Source organism: Aythya fuligula, chromosome 2 (assembly GCF_009819795.1).
Source record: "Aythya fuligula isolate bAytFul2 chromosome 2, bAytFul2.pri, whole genome shotgun sequence".
Lineage (NCBI taxonomy): Eukaryota > Metazoa > Chordata > Aves > Anseriformes > Anatidae > Aythya > Aythya fuligula.
This window is the reverse complement of record NC_045560.1, coordinates 40,579,821-40,596,924: the sequence shown is the minus strand read 5'-3', so window position 1 is coordinate 40,596,924 and position 17,104 is coordinate 40,579,821.

Here is a 17,104-nt window from a genome sequence, read left to right as displayed (position 1 = left end):
ATCTTAAATTACTGACACTATGGGCTGCTGTACCATAACTGATCTTGTCTTCAGACTTCATTTTCTCATGCACTGTGGTGCATGATGTTGCAGAGACTTGAGGAAATGAGAGGTCTGGAAAATTGAAAATAGTAGAAAAAAATGTTTTGTAAGACCTTTCTTGAGCAAGTGATTAGGGACTCCTCTGTCCACCAGATAATGGTGGCCGTGTCCTTCAGCTGCTGTCTTGTTCTATTGGTCTGTGCTATCTGCCTGCTGGTGGATAAGTAAATAAGCGGCTGCCCCCCAAAATCCAAACCAACAAACCAAAAAAACAACAAAACAAAACAGTTGAGGTTTTTAATACTTCCAAGAAGGACAAATCCATTTGTAGATGATCAGATTTGCTAGGCAGCCAATCTAAACTCAAAGATCCATAGGGCAAAACAAGCAAATAACTATAAGAAGGAAATCTGTAAGTTGATGGTAGATTTAAGACATCCATTACCATTAGAAAGTCCAGCTGAACTGAAGTTCTCCTCTGCCTGCCCACCCCCAATGTGTTGGTTTGGAAGCCAGGCAAAAAGTACTTATGAGGAAAATAAATAGGTAAAAGTAAATAGAAATGGGTAATAGGTAAAGTTAATAGGAATTAAAAGCTGAAATCCACCAAAGTAACAAGTTCTTTCTTTATGTTAAAATGCAAAAGAAAAAATATAGTTCCACTGAGAAGAGCCTCATGCCTTGAAAGATTTGCAGATACTCTTCCAGCTCACCTCAGAGCATGGTATTTGTCATACATGCTCCTGCTCCAGCTTTTGGTCATTTACAGAGGTCAGCGTTAACTTGGTTTTATGTTGAGGGAAGTTTCTGCCTCCTGTCTTTGGGAACAAACTCATGACCCTTAGGTAACTGATGCACTGGGAGTAAAAATGGCTATGACCATTTTTAGTCACAGCATCACAGGGGGCTTAGGGTCCTGGATCACCTAAATCTGGGGCTCTCTGCTTCACTGGTGTCCTGACCACACAGCTGCACTGCCCTACATCCAACCTCTTTGTTTGTCACTGAAGTGCCATCGGGTCCCCTTCCATCACTTCCCCCACTCCTGCCCTACTGCCTGCGAGGCACTTGCAGTCCACGTGCAATAACATCCCCTGGCCAGGCAGGTGAGGCCGAGCAAGGAACCAGGAGTAAAGACGTCCTGGTGTTGAGATGCAAAGCCAGTGGGTGGCGGGGCGCTTTGCGACACTGACCTATCCCCTCCTAACCATGTTTTGTCTTCGGCGGGGAGTGGCACTAGAAGGCATTAAAACGTTGTGCCTGCCGGGTATCCGCAAGCACTTGCGGTTGCCGTCGGTGGATGGTGGTGTGGAGCGGTTTGTGTGACGGGGACGATGACACAACTTCGGGCTCGTGTTGTCACCATCACATGACACCGTGTCCCCACATTTCAGTCATGTCAGAGCAGTGCATCACCGCCCCACTGGCTCGTTGTGTGCTTTGTGTTTAGCAGCACGTATTTATGACATGGTGAGCGAAGAATGAAGTTTAACTCATGTCCTTAACTAACCCTTAAGCGAGGGATTAACTGCCTACTGCATTCTTCTACCAAGTATTAATCACTTAGCATTATTTTCATTTTTTTAAAAGTCCTTTGTTTCCGTAGTATGTCAGTACACAGTTTGGTTTGAAATCAGGGGTGTTCAGGGTGCTGCTGAAACATTAGTCATGGCATTACTGCTGTCGGGCTGACAAGGGACCTGTTGTGTTATGGCTTTGGGTGAAGGAAAAACTGCATGCCGATGGGCTGCAGTTCAGTTATCGACGTTCACTCCTTCTTCACAAACCTGTCTTCCTGGCTGTGGTAGAGTTAAAAAAATAATTACAAGTTTTTCAAAGGATCACCCACATACACATGGTATGAGAGTTCTTTTCTTTGTTGGTTTCATTTTATTTGTACATGACTCACTCTTGGCAAAATGAGTGAGCCTCATGAGCCTGTAAAAATTCTGTTTGGATTAAATGATTTGCATTAAATGATTTATAACTGCAAGAAGGGTTTAATATTCCTGTAATTCCTCAAGGAAAAACAAACCGATCTTAGTCTTTCAAGTAGCTGTTGCCATCGCGCCTGTGCCTTCAGCCGCCATCTTCCTTCCAAGTCGATAGCTGCTGGTGGGACCCTTGGTATTTCCCCTTCCCTCCCTGCCTCACGACTTATGGACCAGTTGGTGGTGGGGATGCACTGCCACCTTCTTCCTTGCACATCCTTCTGAGCGTGACCACAGGTCCCAGAACGTATGGCTCCCCCGTACTTGCCATCAGCAAGACGAAACCTTTCGGTGACACGTTTCTGAGACCCAACTCCCCTGGTTGTGTAGGACAGTGCCCACCGCTTCCCTGCCGGCACCCAGCTGCGTGCTCATCCCTGCACCCTCCCTGTGGGGCTGCCTCCCCGAGCCCAGACACTGCAGGACAGCGGCTGGCAGGCTGCGCTGCCTTCAGCCTCCGGTCGCACGGAGCCCTCCTCCTCCTCCTTCTCCTTCTCCTCCTCCTCCTCGCCGTGTGCCGGGCCGCCACGGCAGGATTTTCCCCTCGGCAGCCCCGCTGAGCGGCGTTGCGGCCGGAGGTGAGCGGCGGGCGGGCGGCCCCCGGGAGGGGGGGAGCCGGGTCACGGCCGCAGCCCGGCGGCGGCGGAGGGGAGGAGGCGGCGGCAGGCTGCCGGTAAGGGGGCTGGGGGCCGGAAAAGTTTTGGTTTTTTGTTGTTGTTGTTTTTTTTTTTTTTTTTTTTTTTTCCTCCTGGTGAAGTTGTGTCCGACTTCCCCGACCGGCGGAGCGCGGAGGGAGGCTGCCGGGGACGGGATGGGATGGGATGGGATGGGACGGGACGGGGCGGCACGGCAGCACCTGCGCTGCCCAGCCCGGGACCCCGGCATCGGGAACGGCACCGGGGAAGGCACCGGGAACGGGCAGGGCACCGGCGGGGCAGGGCAGGGCAGGGTGCGGGCGCTGCAGCCGGCCCGCGGGGCCGGGCGGCACGGCGTGCCCCGGGGGCTGCCCGCGGGGCGCTGCGGGTTGCTGTCGCGGCTCGGCGCCGACACAGGGCGCTGGGCTTCCCTGCTTGCTGTTTCCCCATCTTCGGCCTCGGAATAAGCCTTAGAGAAGAAGCGGAGCAGAGGGTTTGTTATTTATGAGAAATTTTCCGCGGTAAGGATGGCATTTTTAGGAGGCTTGATCGCGATCGGTGCAATGCCATGAGGGAGCAGCGCTGCCTTACGATGAGATCCTGGGGTTCCCTCCTTTACTTTGAGCGCTATACCACAAAAATCCTTGATCGTATAGCATTTTTAAAACCGACCTCACCGTGGCTAGAAGCTGGGCTAAGGCAGCGGGAAGCACAGCCCTTCGTTTTCTCCCAGAACAGCTGTTGAAGGGACAACAACAACAAACGTTTTGTGAAACTGGATATGCCTACTTCCTTCCTCACCAGCCCTTTATTTATTTATTTATGTTCCTACTAACCAGCTCTAAATCGCCCTTCGTAACAGTCCGGGGCCACTTGAAATAGCCTCAGCTTTCCTTCAGCTAATTATGACCTTCGGGTGAGTCCGTGCACTCCCCTGTTACTCGCTGACAGTGGAGCAACCTGCGGTGACACCGAGGTCTCCGCCGCCTGATGGTCCGGACAAAATGCAATCGTTCCATGGTTCTGTCCTGCAAGAGGGGGGATGTGACTGCGGTTCGTGTCAGCTTTTAGCTGTACAGGCTGTGAGCTTCAGGGCTGAAATGGCTCAAACCAAGGTCTGCTAGAGTCAGTGGAAACCCTCCGAGTGTGATTTTAGGGGGTTTGGATCAAGTCTTGCATGAACTGGTGTCGAGCACGTCGTGGCTCCTCTGAACTGGTCAGTGCTTTTGTAATCATTGCATATCCAAGTCATTATATAAAGCCAAATTTGTGTTTTCTCCTTCTCCGTGCGGGAACGTTCTTGCAGTTTGCTGAATAGGAAGCGCACTCAGTGCTTTGGTTCACCTTCTTGTAGGATGTGGCATTAATTTTATTATACGATCATTTCCATTTATGTGAGGACCCTGTGCATGCTTTTTTCCAAATTTCTCCCAAAGTAGGAGACTTAGTAAAAGTGAATCTGCTTTCATCGAAGGCTGTTGCCCTGGAGGACAGGTTTCTTTAGGTATTTTTCCAAGAGTTAATGGCAATGGAACATCTGAAGTCATGAGACGTGCTTTCTCTGATGTGCGTATTGTACTTCCCTTGTTCAGTATGCTGTTGTTACCTGCTTGTATTTATTTATTTTTTTTTAATGTGGAAGGGAGAAAGTTGCAAGTGGTAACAGATACTGGTGCTCCTTAAAGAAGCTTGCAGAATAACACATACCTGTGGTACACATATACCCTCCTGGCTTCCCTGTTGATGATGAGCAGGGTTTTTCCTCTTGGCTTTATGTAAAAATCCAGCCAAGAGAAAAGCAGGGAGGAGAAGGATTACTAAACTTAAATCATGGAAGATTGTCAGAGTTTATTGTCTAATGTAGCCTGTCTTGAAATTTGATTCTGTTTGGAAGGGAACCAAGAGATGAAACCTCAAAAAAGCCACCTGATTTGAGGCAGGACATCCTCCAGCAAGAATCTCATTTGCTACAGGAAGGGTGAGACCAGGAATTTTGGCTTGCTGGAAAAGGAAACTCTGGAGCTCATTATCTCTTCCCCATCATATTCTGGTTTACTGATTTGGGGTTTGCTTATAACTAAAAGTTGAGGAAGGCAAAAGAGGCATGAATATGAAGAAGCTCAGGTAAATAGCCTGGGATGAGGGAAGCCATTAGAAGGAAGGCAGCACAATTTTTATGGGTCCTCATGTCTTGGATTTCCTTGTCGGACTTGAGAAGCGCTAATTCTTCCAGGCAAACAAATTTGCTCTTTAATTGGAGATCTCTGTCATAGCAGAAGGCAGAGCTGTAGAGCAGGGTGCAGAGTAGCAATGCGGAGATGTGTTATTTCTTCTGTCATGTCCTTTTGCGTGCTGGATTTCCAAAATAGATGAGAATCTGGCATCTGGAGGAAGGGAGGAGGTATGCTGAGGGCTGTCCTCCCGCCCACATGGAGTGAGGCAGAAGATGCATTGGCTTATGGAGTGTATGGTCAGGATCTAAATTTAAGAATTTTCTGTCAGAGGGGGCCAGCCAGGAAAGATATCCCTAGTATTTTCACTGTTCATCTTTGTCCCCTCCTTTCTGAATTTTGGAAATGGTTGTATATACATTACTAGATTCTGTCCTACATGGCTCCGTTTGAATAAATGAATGCTGTCCAGTAGTTCCAGGTTTGCAACAGCAGAATCCTGCTAGGCTGTGAAGGTACTCCTTGTATCTGCTTACCTGAAGAAAGGCCCCCGAGTCTTTGTGGAAGTCTGTACTGGCAAGTGCAGTGTAGGTATGTAAGTCTGGAGGTTTGCTTGAACTAATTTAACCTGTCAAAAGAGTGAGCAGAATAATCAGCATGGCTGTTAGCATGGCCATACTGCTTTTGATGCTTTTTGAACTTGTCATTGAGCAGTGGAGGAATACCCTGTCTTCTCTGGGACGAGTTGGGATTTTTTGTATTTTACAGGGATAACTAAACAAGTAACGCATGTATTACAAGAAGCTTTGTTATGAAAATGAAGGGCAGACTATAAATAAACATAATTTCTGTGTAAAGATTAAAGAATTGTATTTCAATTCTCTGTTATTTCATCAGTTGTTTGTGGTCCGAGATGACATTTTGAATAAAGTAAATGAATCTTGCATAAGTTGTTTCTCTCATTTAATTCACAACATGTGAACGACATCATTTCCATTACTCACCACAACTACTTTAATCATGCTGTGGTAGGGGGACAGTGCTAGTAAAAAGACTGATTGAAAAAGTTGGTTCTGTTGTTAACCTTTTCAGTTTATGGTCACATTGCCAAGATGTGTGCAACAGCCTGCTACTGGGCAGGATGAAATTGTAAGCAAATAAAATGCCTTTTTAAAATATGAGTATTAACTTGTGTATCCAATTCAGAATGCTTTTGATCATAAAAATCTCATTTTATCCTAACATACTGTAGTTTATTAGAAATTAAAGGTCCTGTGAAATTTAAACCAATGAATTAGTCAGAGCATAAAGTAATAAACTGCAGTTTAAAAAACTACTATATATCCTCACATATCTTAAGTATACAGAAGTGTAATTTTTACTGATGAACTAAAATGGCAAATACTCTTATGTTATAATTAGATTATATGCATGAAAGCAGTGTGATCATTCTAGATTATAGAGCTGTTCTGTGTCCTCTGGTGAACCAAACCCAATAAATTAGGATTCTGTTTTCCACGGGAAGAAATAAAAGGACCAATTGTCAAGCTGCGTAATAGGAAGGTAGAAAACAGGGCAAGGAGATCAGTGCTTCCTGAAGTGAATTTAAAGTCAAAATGCAAGTCTTTCTTTTGCTGGATGAGGAAGGAGTGAAGTTAGCACATGTAGAACCAGATTACTTATACGTGTGCATACGCAATGCATACTTTTTTTTAACTTGGAGAGAAGATCATTAATTATTTCTGCCTATTTTAGCACTGATCTTTGGATACCTTCTGGATTACTTCATGGAAGTTGGTAGGAGTTAACTGCAGTGCACAGGTATGGCAACATTACGAGGCTGTAGGACATGCTTTGGAAGAACTGTTTTGGTGTCAGAAAAGAAAGGAGCTCTTTGAGGAAAGTTAGAAGTACTTTCCAACTATATAAGTAGTTGGATCATTGGACAGTTGCTCAGTAATTGATATCGTATTGACACACATATGGATAAACCATCTATATTAAAAATACTAACAAGAAAAATACATTTCTATGGGTTAGAACAGCTTTCATCACCACCGCAAGACTGCTTCATGGTGTCACACATGACATGTTTGCTCTCATTACTTACAGCTGTACAGTGTTCTTGAACTCAGGGCCTTTTCCCCTTTCGCGCAGATCTTCACATCTTTCTTCCACCCTCTTGGTCTTGCACCTTGGCCTCCCTTAGTACGTTTTTAACTCTGCCTCCCACCCATGACTTGGCATCATTTCCCTTGACCTAGCTATGCCCACTACTTGCCAGATGCTCCGGCTGAGCTGTATGTCAGCAGGAGTGCTGCTGCTACTGCTGCTTTGTTTCCTACCTAGAAAAAGAATGAGCACTAATACATTGGAGGCATTTCTTCCTTAGCATTGTTTTTTTTCTTCTGGCCTTGTCATTCCTGGTCCATCTGCCTACTTCCTTGCCACTTGACAAGTGGGATTGGCATTGCGTGACACCATACCATCTGTTTTCTAGCTTTAGATTAAAAAACATATATATTTCCATGGTTTATTAATTTACTCCTCGCTCTCTTTCTCCATCTCTCTTTTATATATGTCTAACTTCTAAAAAATAGGGTGCATTTGTGCGCAAGGTGCTTCAAGTAAGGTTAGGACCTGTAGCATTTCTGTGTAAGGCTTAGAGTGACTTTGTTCATGGCTTCAGAAAACAGAATGGTTTATCTCAGGCTTTTTTTTTTTTTTTTTTAAAGTCAAGTGTCTTAGTTTCCATACTGCATTTATTCTCTGAAGAAAAAAAAAATGAAAAAAAAGATAAGGTGATGCACATTATCTGCTTAGATAAACAGGGAAAGATTTTGTACAGTTGTATTTGTGTAACTCTGGAATATACATGCACATGTGCATTAAAAGAGTGTTAGCCTAGAAAGCATTTGTGAAGCGAAACGAGCACTTTCATTAAATATTAATGTATAATTTTATTTGTACAAATACAGGGAATTATATCTGGAACACAGAGTACTTCATATGCCCTGTTGAACTGTATGCAATTTATGTTGTACTGTTTGGCTGATGTGACTTGCTGAAGTGATTTGGGTTATTGAAGTGCTGTTTGTGACTAGAATGTAACAGCTTAGCTGGGCCAGATGACTTGGATCATCTCTTTAACTGCATAAGTTACTGATTATTAAGGTTATAATGTCAAGCACTAAGGAAAAGAAATACTAGAATTAAGGTTGATTATGTAGCCTTCGTTCCAGGATCTTTGAGAATATGCAGATAAATCAAGGTTTAGAGTCCATGGACAGCACAGCTTCACTATTCAGGGTAGTGAGTATGTAGCGATAGTTGTATTTGAAAACTGCAGCTCCTATAAACTTTGTTTCAATCTATAAAATTTCTGAACAACAGATCCCAGGACGTGCAGTTGGCTATGTACATTATGGGGAGCATGTGGTCTGTGACTGCAAGGTGCACATGTAACCATAATTTGTCACTGATTATTGTGAATTTTAAGTTGAAAACCACTTAGAAGATGTCCACCAAGAAGGTATCAAACCTTATTCTCCAGCTTAGCATTCAACTGTTGCAAGCCATTGTAAGTGTTGTAAGTGGGTCGCACATGCACTGCCTGGCTGTCTCTGACAGGGTCCTTTCCAAGGAGCGGATGGTGGCACTGTGTTTTGTGAGGCAGAAGGATCTGCTGCTGTGATGCTTTCAAGAGGCCTCACATCAAAAAAAACTCTGTTGTTTTGCAGAAGTACTCGCTGTCCTAGGAAGTTAGGTGTGAGTGAGGAGGCCGTGGGCTGGGGCTCAGCTCTGCCTGCTGCCAGTGTTCACCATTTCTGATCAAACGCAGCTGGGATCCAACCTGTCAGCTGTGGTTGTGGAGCATTTCCCCCCAACTGCCTAATAATAAATACTTCATTATTAAGCCCTTTGTTTTTATCTTTCTTATGAGAGATGGGAAGGGTTAGTGCCCAGTGACCAGGCTTTGGCAGCACTTTTTATCTGCTGCTGAGGGGCTTTTGTAGCTCCAAACCAGCCAATGTGACATGGACAAAGCCTTTCCACCCTGTGTAGGCCATGCTTCTGATCTGATGAAATCAAAGGGACAAGCAAGCCCCAGACTGGGGGGTCAATGTGCCAGGCTGGACCTCTCTTTGCCCCAGTCTGTTTGGGTTTGATGGGCTGCCATCCACAGATCATCATGGGGCAGGCACGTGGCCAGCTGGCTGTGAGGGCTGCAGTCCATGGGTCATCATGGGGCAGGCACATGGCCAGCTGGCTGCAAGGTGCTGAACTTCTGCCGGTGACGGGGCTCTCCTGGGGATAGGGCAGCCCCAGCTGCAGTCATTTCTGCAGCCAGTACCATACCTCTGCCTTCAGGCTCTGCACTGGCTTCCTTACAGTGCCTGTTACCTGGCATGGAGCTATGCACATGGAATATGCATGCTTTCTTCTGTCTTTAGATCTTCTGAAATGCCTGATAGCTGTTAAATTCAAGAAGCTGAATGAAACTTCTTTTTTTTTTTTTTTTTTTTTTTCTCCCAAATACTTGAAAAGTTTCTGTGGAGCACAAATAAACTTTGGCACTCTCTCTCCATCTTTTTCCCTTTATGACTAGGTTTTCACAGAAATAACGGGTTAATTCATGACATATTGGCCTTGCTTGCCAGATTACAAGCTCTGCTCAAAGGAATAGGAGAACTCAAGTAGATGAAAGAAAGTCTAAAGTTTTGCATAAAGACCAAAAAACAAAACCAAACCAAACCAAAACAAACAAACAAACAAAAAGAAACCACAGCTCGTTCATTTGGGTACTTATGCAGAAATGGCAAGACTGCTTTGACTGGTTGAACACTAGCACATGTTGCACAGAGAAGGTTGCACTGTCACCATCATTGAAGATAGTAAAAACCCTATTGGGTGTGGTCCAGGGCGTGAGGTGGGTGAGCAGGGGGCTTGGACTAGATAGTCTCCAGGGATGCTTTCCAGTCACAGCCACTCTCTGACTGAAATTTTCTGAAAAAGTTCATCCTGAGATGGACAGTCTGATATGGGGAAATTCAGTTCACATGTTTAGAGCATGATTGAAGTAATAAATAATTTAAGATAGATCAATGTGATGGGAAGCATAGAGCACACTTTAAAAATAAGCTGGTCTACCAGTCTTGCCTATAATAAATTCAGGGGAGTCAATAAAAATATTATGAATTCATACCAAAATAACAGAGAGCAAAGCTTACCACTTCTGTCTACACAAACAACTTGAGCTGTTCTGTGACTATAAAAATGTCCTACACATATTTTCCATGTGCATGTTGAAGCTGCCAGCATGTTTCAAACTTAGAACCAGAATTCATACTCTTGCCTTTGCACATGTGGGACCGGTGCTCAAGATCAGTGCCTTTGAACCCGTATAAAGAGCCATATGGGCATAAAAAAGTAGCCAGAACTTGACTGAGCTTAGGAGTAGTTTTCTGATCATGCTTTGTTCACAGGAATGTAAGCATAAAAAGCCAAATTTACATAAGCAAACTACTCCGTGAACCCTTGCCCTCCCCTCTCCCTTGACCTTTGCTGCCCAGCTTGGCTTCCAGAGCTTTTCCAGAGGTCTTTTTCTTGGGTTACATGTTTCTCTCCAGTGAGAAACCCAACTTCTTAAAGCAAAAAGTGGTAGAGTTGTAGCCACAAAACCTGAAATCAAGCAATCTTCCCTCTCCTGTTACCAAACCTAATGAGACAGCCCAGTGGGGACCACTGTGGGCAGTGGCTGGCAGCCAAGGCATTTGCCAGTCACCTCCTTACCTTTGCTGGTAGCTTGAGATCATCCACAAGCAGCTGCTGCAAGTTTGTGCCCGAAATATAAGTTCATATTAGTTTAACCTGTATTTTGTTGCAATACTGCAGGCTGATTTTTTTTTTTCTAAAAGCTTTCAATTTCTCAGTATTTTTTATATATTTTATTTCCTCAACTTGCAAAGACCAGCAGGAAGGCTTGTCGGCAGTTCACCTTGGAGGTGGAGGGCAAAAGGGAAGTGGATTGTTGACAGGATGGTGCTTGCTGTCTGGGCAGGCATAACATGCAGTAAAATGTAAGGCTTGGGCTCCCCTTTGGGATGTTCAGCTTCATGCCAAGTTACAACTTGAGCTGAGTCTCTTCAAAGCATCTCTGTGTAGATACATCCGTAGTCCATTTTGATGATCATAACTCTGCAGCTGTATTAATGAAATGATGGAGAAGGAAAGGTATTTAAAGGAAGAGCTTTACCATTTGTAAGTGGAAACTTAAAAGATCAAATCTACAGTCTATTTTTTTTTAAATGTTTTGTTGCTAAGGGTTTCCTGATACGTCATACCTAATCTTGTTGATACTTCTCTAGGTTTTGTTCCTTTAAATAGCTTTGGATGAGCATCCCATAATTTTGCAGAGATCTCTTCAAGTCAATGAAAGCCATTTGTCAACATGGGTAGCTGGAAGAAGCAAATGCACTGTAAGCTCTATGCAGTCCTGAGACAGGCTATGTTTAGGAAGTGAGAGCAATATAATATTACTGTTTGCTTTTTAAAGTTATATGATCTAAAAGAGTTTGAAACAATTTGCAGATTAGGTTTATGAAAACGTCAGTATCATTTTGTCTTCCTTAAGAGTAAAATATTGAAGCCCAGAAAGAGCAGTATACAGGAAGAATTTGAGAGATTCAACTTGGCAGATGTTGCAAGGCATCAGATAGAATAGGACTGAGATTTACCTATTACTGTGTGGAGCTTAAGACCTGCAATCTCTGCTAGGAGATCCAAATTTCACAACACTTGGGTGATGGTGTAACAGGAAGAAGGGTGTGGGTAAAACTACAGAGCGACATATGAGTAATTCAAGACCTCACCTGTTTTCCCATCTGGAGAGAAGGGCTAAGTGGGGAAAGCAGATGGGCAGATCAGAAGTTACAGTTTAAATGCTTACTTTTGAGTTTTTAAAAGAGAGCTTATCTGTATTGAGGATAATCTTTGGGGATTCACATTTGTTATACACTTTTTGTAGTTTTGGATGGAGGCTGTTTAATCAAGTCAGAAAAAACAATGGCAGGTGTTACTCCTTTTTATACAATATCAGAATGGAGAATCTAAGCTACGAGAATGTAGCCAACAGATGCCAGCAGACTTTGTGACACTTTGCTATTAATTTACTTAAGATGTGTTTCTTCAGTAATGTTCCTAATAGTGAATTGTTAATATCAATGGAGTGGAATTACTGTCTTATTTCAAAGTGCAAAATCTTGGTGAGCATCAAAGACAGATCATCAGTTTAAATAGTGTCCCGAAGTGTTATGTCACGCAAAAGAAGTTACGATCCCAGAAATGATATTTGAAATTCAGTCAATATTGTGTATCTTTAAATGTGTATTTACACATTTTCCTGCAATATTTGAAACCAGGGGTCAGGATCCAAAAAATGAAACTTAGTATGTAAGTACAGCAGAGACTGGCTTCAGTGGTTCTTATTGCCTTAGAAAGGGGAAAGATGAAAATAAAGGTAGGTGAGCAGTGAACTGAAGCTTAATATTTTCCAAAGTTCAACAGTTTTGTGAGGAAAATGATCTGCTACAGTGTGCTTTTAAGATGAAAATCATTTTATCTACAGTACTAAATTTGGAATCAGTATATCCAGCCATCTGCATCTGTATATATGTCAAGCCTAATATCTTGATTTAGGGATTAAATTTATACTGAGCTCTTGCTTGTTTTTTGTTTGTTTGTTTGTTTTGTTTTGTTTTGTGTGTGTGTTTTTTTTTTTTCTTCTTCAGACTGCTATATCACTTTTTTTTTTTTCCTAATGTAAAATGGAATCTCATTAGTGATTTTTGTTGCATTTCTTGTTTACTGGTATCTTTGTGAACAACTTGGTGAATTTTTTTGAAAACTCAGCTTAAGAATCTTTTTCTTATACCTTTATATGTCAGTTAGCCAGTGGTTGAAAGTAATTAATGCTCTTCCGTTTTTAATCAAAGCTGTATCTGATCAACATTATGTAATTCAATAAATATAACAGAAACTACCAGATTAGCATATGGTATTCTTTTGTTTTCTCTGGATGTACAGCATATCAGATACTTCTATAATATAATAAATGTGTTATATATTATATATGAATATTTTATAGATCAATATCTGGATTCTGTCAGTAAATGCATTATATTTTTTGAGTTAAAAATATAATTTTTTATTTCATTTTCTGTCAAAATTTATCTTGAAGTTCACGTTTCTGCTGAATTACCTGTTGCTAGTTAGGAATAATATTGTCACTTTGGTTAACATAAGGAATTGTGACTTTATGAGGGTGCCTTGGCTTTGATGTTTCCCTGACGGGTTACCTGCTTTGAACCGGTTGTGTAGACAGCAAAATCTGGTTGTCTGCTTGGACAGATAGGACAGATCCCTGTTTGGTTAGGCCATTATTAAATTGGAGGAAGTAACTGGAATTGGTAAAGCAAAGACAGGCATGGCAATAATACAGGAAGAAAAAAATGAAGCAATGCACTATCAGGCAGAACGCTGTCTCTTTGCTGATAAGATTTATGGCTGTAAATAGAGGTCATGACGTCGTTCTGTGGAGATCACAGCTTTTCTCAACCTTGTACCATTTCCCTATGGCTCACATATGACTGGTTCTAGAACACCATGTTCCAGCTCTGTGCTCCTCACTATTTATTATTTTTTCTGACCAGAAGAGATTAAACAGGAGAGAGTTCAGGGAGGAGCTGGAAAAACAGTAAAGGGAGTGAAAGGAAAATGGCATTAGTGAAGACTGAAAGGTGCCTACTTAAGTATATTGGTGACGTGTCTAAATTGTCTGCAAATATTTGTAAAGAGCAACTGTAAAAAGTGAAAGTACTTTTGATTTTTAATAACAGGATCTTTTATTCGAAGGCACACAAGTAAGACTTTGGGCTGGGACAGTGTTACTACTTTGGAAGTAAGTGATCGATGGGAAACCTTTAGATCTAAGTTGTATAAAGCGTTAGCAGCTGTATGGTATAGAATGAAACTACTCCGATAGGATGAAGGATAGACAGCTACTGCAGTCCCCGCTGGTGTGACTATTTTGATAGTTGTGACATGTTTTGGTTTTATGTGTGTTGAACACTAAACAATGCCTTTGACCTAATTTAAGTGTAGTATAACATTGAGAAAATTAACTGTTTACATCATGAAAAGAAAAAAGGAAAGTACATTGAAGTATTTCCTGTTGTTTTATTTTTCTTAATGAAACATTTGCTATAATATAAAGCCAAACAGCAAAAGTCTGATTTTATTTCGTTTGCCTAATGTGGGTGTATATAATACTGAAAGAGCCATGTGACTTTTTAGATGTTATTTAATCTTCCCTTTCAGCTTTAAACTGTGGCAGTTAAAGTACCCTAAAGGGGTCTTTATTCTGGTTGAAGTGCTCAGCCTGTGTTCATGTTTTCCTCCTCCTTCTTTTCTTTATGACAGTGTTTTCAGTTTTGAGGATTATTGAGGAAGAAGTGTCATCTTTTTTGTTAAGATCATTGTCAAGTAAAGCTACTCGATGCCTTTTCAGTGATCTTAGCAATCATCAATCAGCCAAAAAATGAGCAGTACCACTTAGAACTGCAGGTTACATATGCATGTGACCCTGATTCAGAAGTATAAGTGTCTTTAATTTAAGAAACTTGTATGACAGGTTATGTGATCCTTCCTGGGCTTGCCCGTCTCACTAGCTGTCTGGGTCTTTTCTAAAAAACGCTACTTAAGATGTTAAGTATGTTTTTTTAAAACTTATGATGTGAAATCACATCATCTCAAAAACCTGAACTGTGAATAACAATATGTAGGTTGTAGATTGGTCAAAGCATGGGAGGCTGCAGTTCAGTAGTGTGCAGGGAGAAAAACAGAGGGAAGAAATGGGAAAAAGAACTGCTGTCTCCATGCCAGAACTGTCAGATTTGGTATATATTCCAATCATATATATATATATATATGAATATTATATGTATAATACTTTTATTATATATACGATGTCCACATATTATTGCTTGATCCATCACTCCCCAAAATGTGGTGGCCATACCCCACCTTGAACGGAGGTTTAATTCACAGTTGCAATGGTAAAAATTCAGTGCTCTTTACAACTTCCCAAATCTGATGTGACTGTTTCTTGCTCGTGTCAGAGCCACCACTCGGACAGATGCTAAGATGTCACAGGATGTCACAGAGATCATCAGCCTACATTTAATTTTTCTTTTAAAATGGCATATGAGATTTGCAGATGTCTGGGAGGTTGCTCAGAAGGGCTGGGAGCAGATTGTTGCAGGCTAAGACCTTACAGACTAATGGTATTTTGAATGGACATCATATAAGCATATTTTTCATAACCTTCATTTTCCCTTTGTGCCAGAGTAAGTCTTGGAGCCTAACCATGAATTTGAAAACATATAATGAAAAGGGGGATATTTCACCACAGTCAGTGATTGGAGATGAATTCCCCAGCAATAAATTCTCAAAGTATAAAAGAGGAAATATGCTAGAAGTATTCTGATTACATGTTGTAAAAAAGAGAAGTTTGACTGCATGCTACAATGTTAGATTTACTGTACCATTTCCCTCCTGATTATCAAGATCTGGAGTTTCAATGGTCTGGATTGTTTGTAAGTACAGTAACCCATCGAGACTAATGAAATAACCGTGGCCTGTTTCCATTGTGTCATCCAAATGAAAAGCCCTCTTCCATTTGTTTTTGTATTTATGTACAATTGTATTTGTCTGTTTGTCCGTAAATGATGCTTTTTAGGCATATGAAAATAGAGAGAGTCTTTCCAAGATCTTCCAACTTATTTTGATCTAATTATGGTTATTTTCTATAGCTTTTATAATTTTAACACTTTATTATGAAAAAATGCATGTAACTGATCCAATTTGCAGTGCTGTCTGTTTACCCATGTTGGAAATTATTCTTTAACTCTGTGTGTTTGCTTTTTTTAAGGATATCATGACTCATTATTTACTCATGGGTAATCATCTTTAGTAAACACTGCATCTTGTGAGAGCTAATACAGAGCTGCGTGTGTATCAGTTAGAAAGAGACCCTTCGATTCAAAAGCTCCTGCCAGCTGTCACCCCCACAGCTAATATCACCTCATAATACAGAGTTAGTTACAAAATACCAAAATAATGGCTGTGTTTAGAGAAACATGAAAGCCTGCGAGTAAAGCAAAACTCGGGAACATGGAGGAATTCAGGTCTGCAGCAAAACATACTCAGGCATATAATAGTACAGATTTATATTTTGTGCTTGATACCTCACTACTATGTTTGGCTGGTATTTTACATTTTTTTCAACTAAAGAAAGCAAAAATCCCTGCATAAAATAAAAAGAAAATAATTTAATCCTTTGCTTTTCCTGTTATGAGAAAGGAATACTTTGTCTTTATTTCCAGGATCTTTCCTTAAAATGATATTCTAGGTTTAGATTTTGAATCATTCCCTGTGATGACTCCCTCATTTTGTCTCCTATTTATAAAAGGAGTGAAAAGATTTAACTCATGAATTTTTCATGTGGACTACAGACTTGCTGTTCGGGGACGAATTCTGTCCTCGGAAGTCGGTGTCTCTGGTTGGTTGTCTGAGTCAATGGGAGCCTTGCGAATGTATTTCAGTGTAGTACCAAGACTTAAGTGCTTTGTTTCTGTCATACATATGGGAGTAAGAATTAAGCAGATGATAGATAAACTGATTGTAGAAATAGATAGGAAATAGAGGTTCGTTTTCCAGTCCAACATGCTGCTGCCAGTACTGGAGCAGGAGTAAAACCATTACTCACTGCCCTGCGGGAGCTGCACCCTGCAGTGAGTGAGTACCATATTTTTAAATATCTAGTAACATCATGAAAGGCTGAAGTCAAAGCAGAAGTTCAGATCTTAATTAGTGAAACTGCCTTTCCTTCTTCAGCGCCGTGAGCCAGAAAAATCTGATTATATTTTAAACTTTCAGAAACGGGCTTTTTCGTTTCACTTCTCAGTGAAACAAAGAGGGAGGCAAGTGCAGGGAGCTGCTGCATGTGCGGTAAGGGGCTGGTCTCAGGTCTGTAACATGTCCACCAAGTTTTACGTTTAGGGCAGCCCTTGCCCCTGTATTCTTTTGGCCTCCAAGATTTTCTGTACTTTGAAGTTACTAACCGAGTTAACCTTTGACCAAGAATTTCAAAATCACCTCATGAAAAGCTCTTCCGTGTATGCTGCCTGATAAATGAAAATCTCTC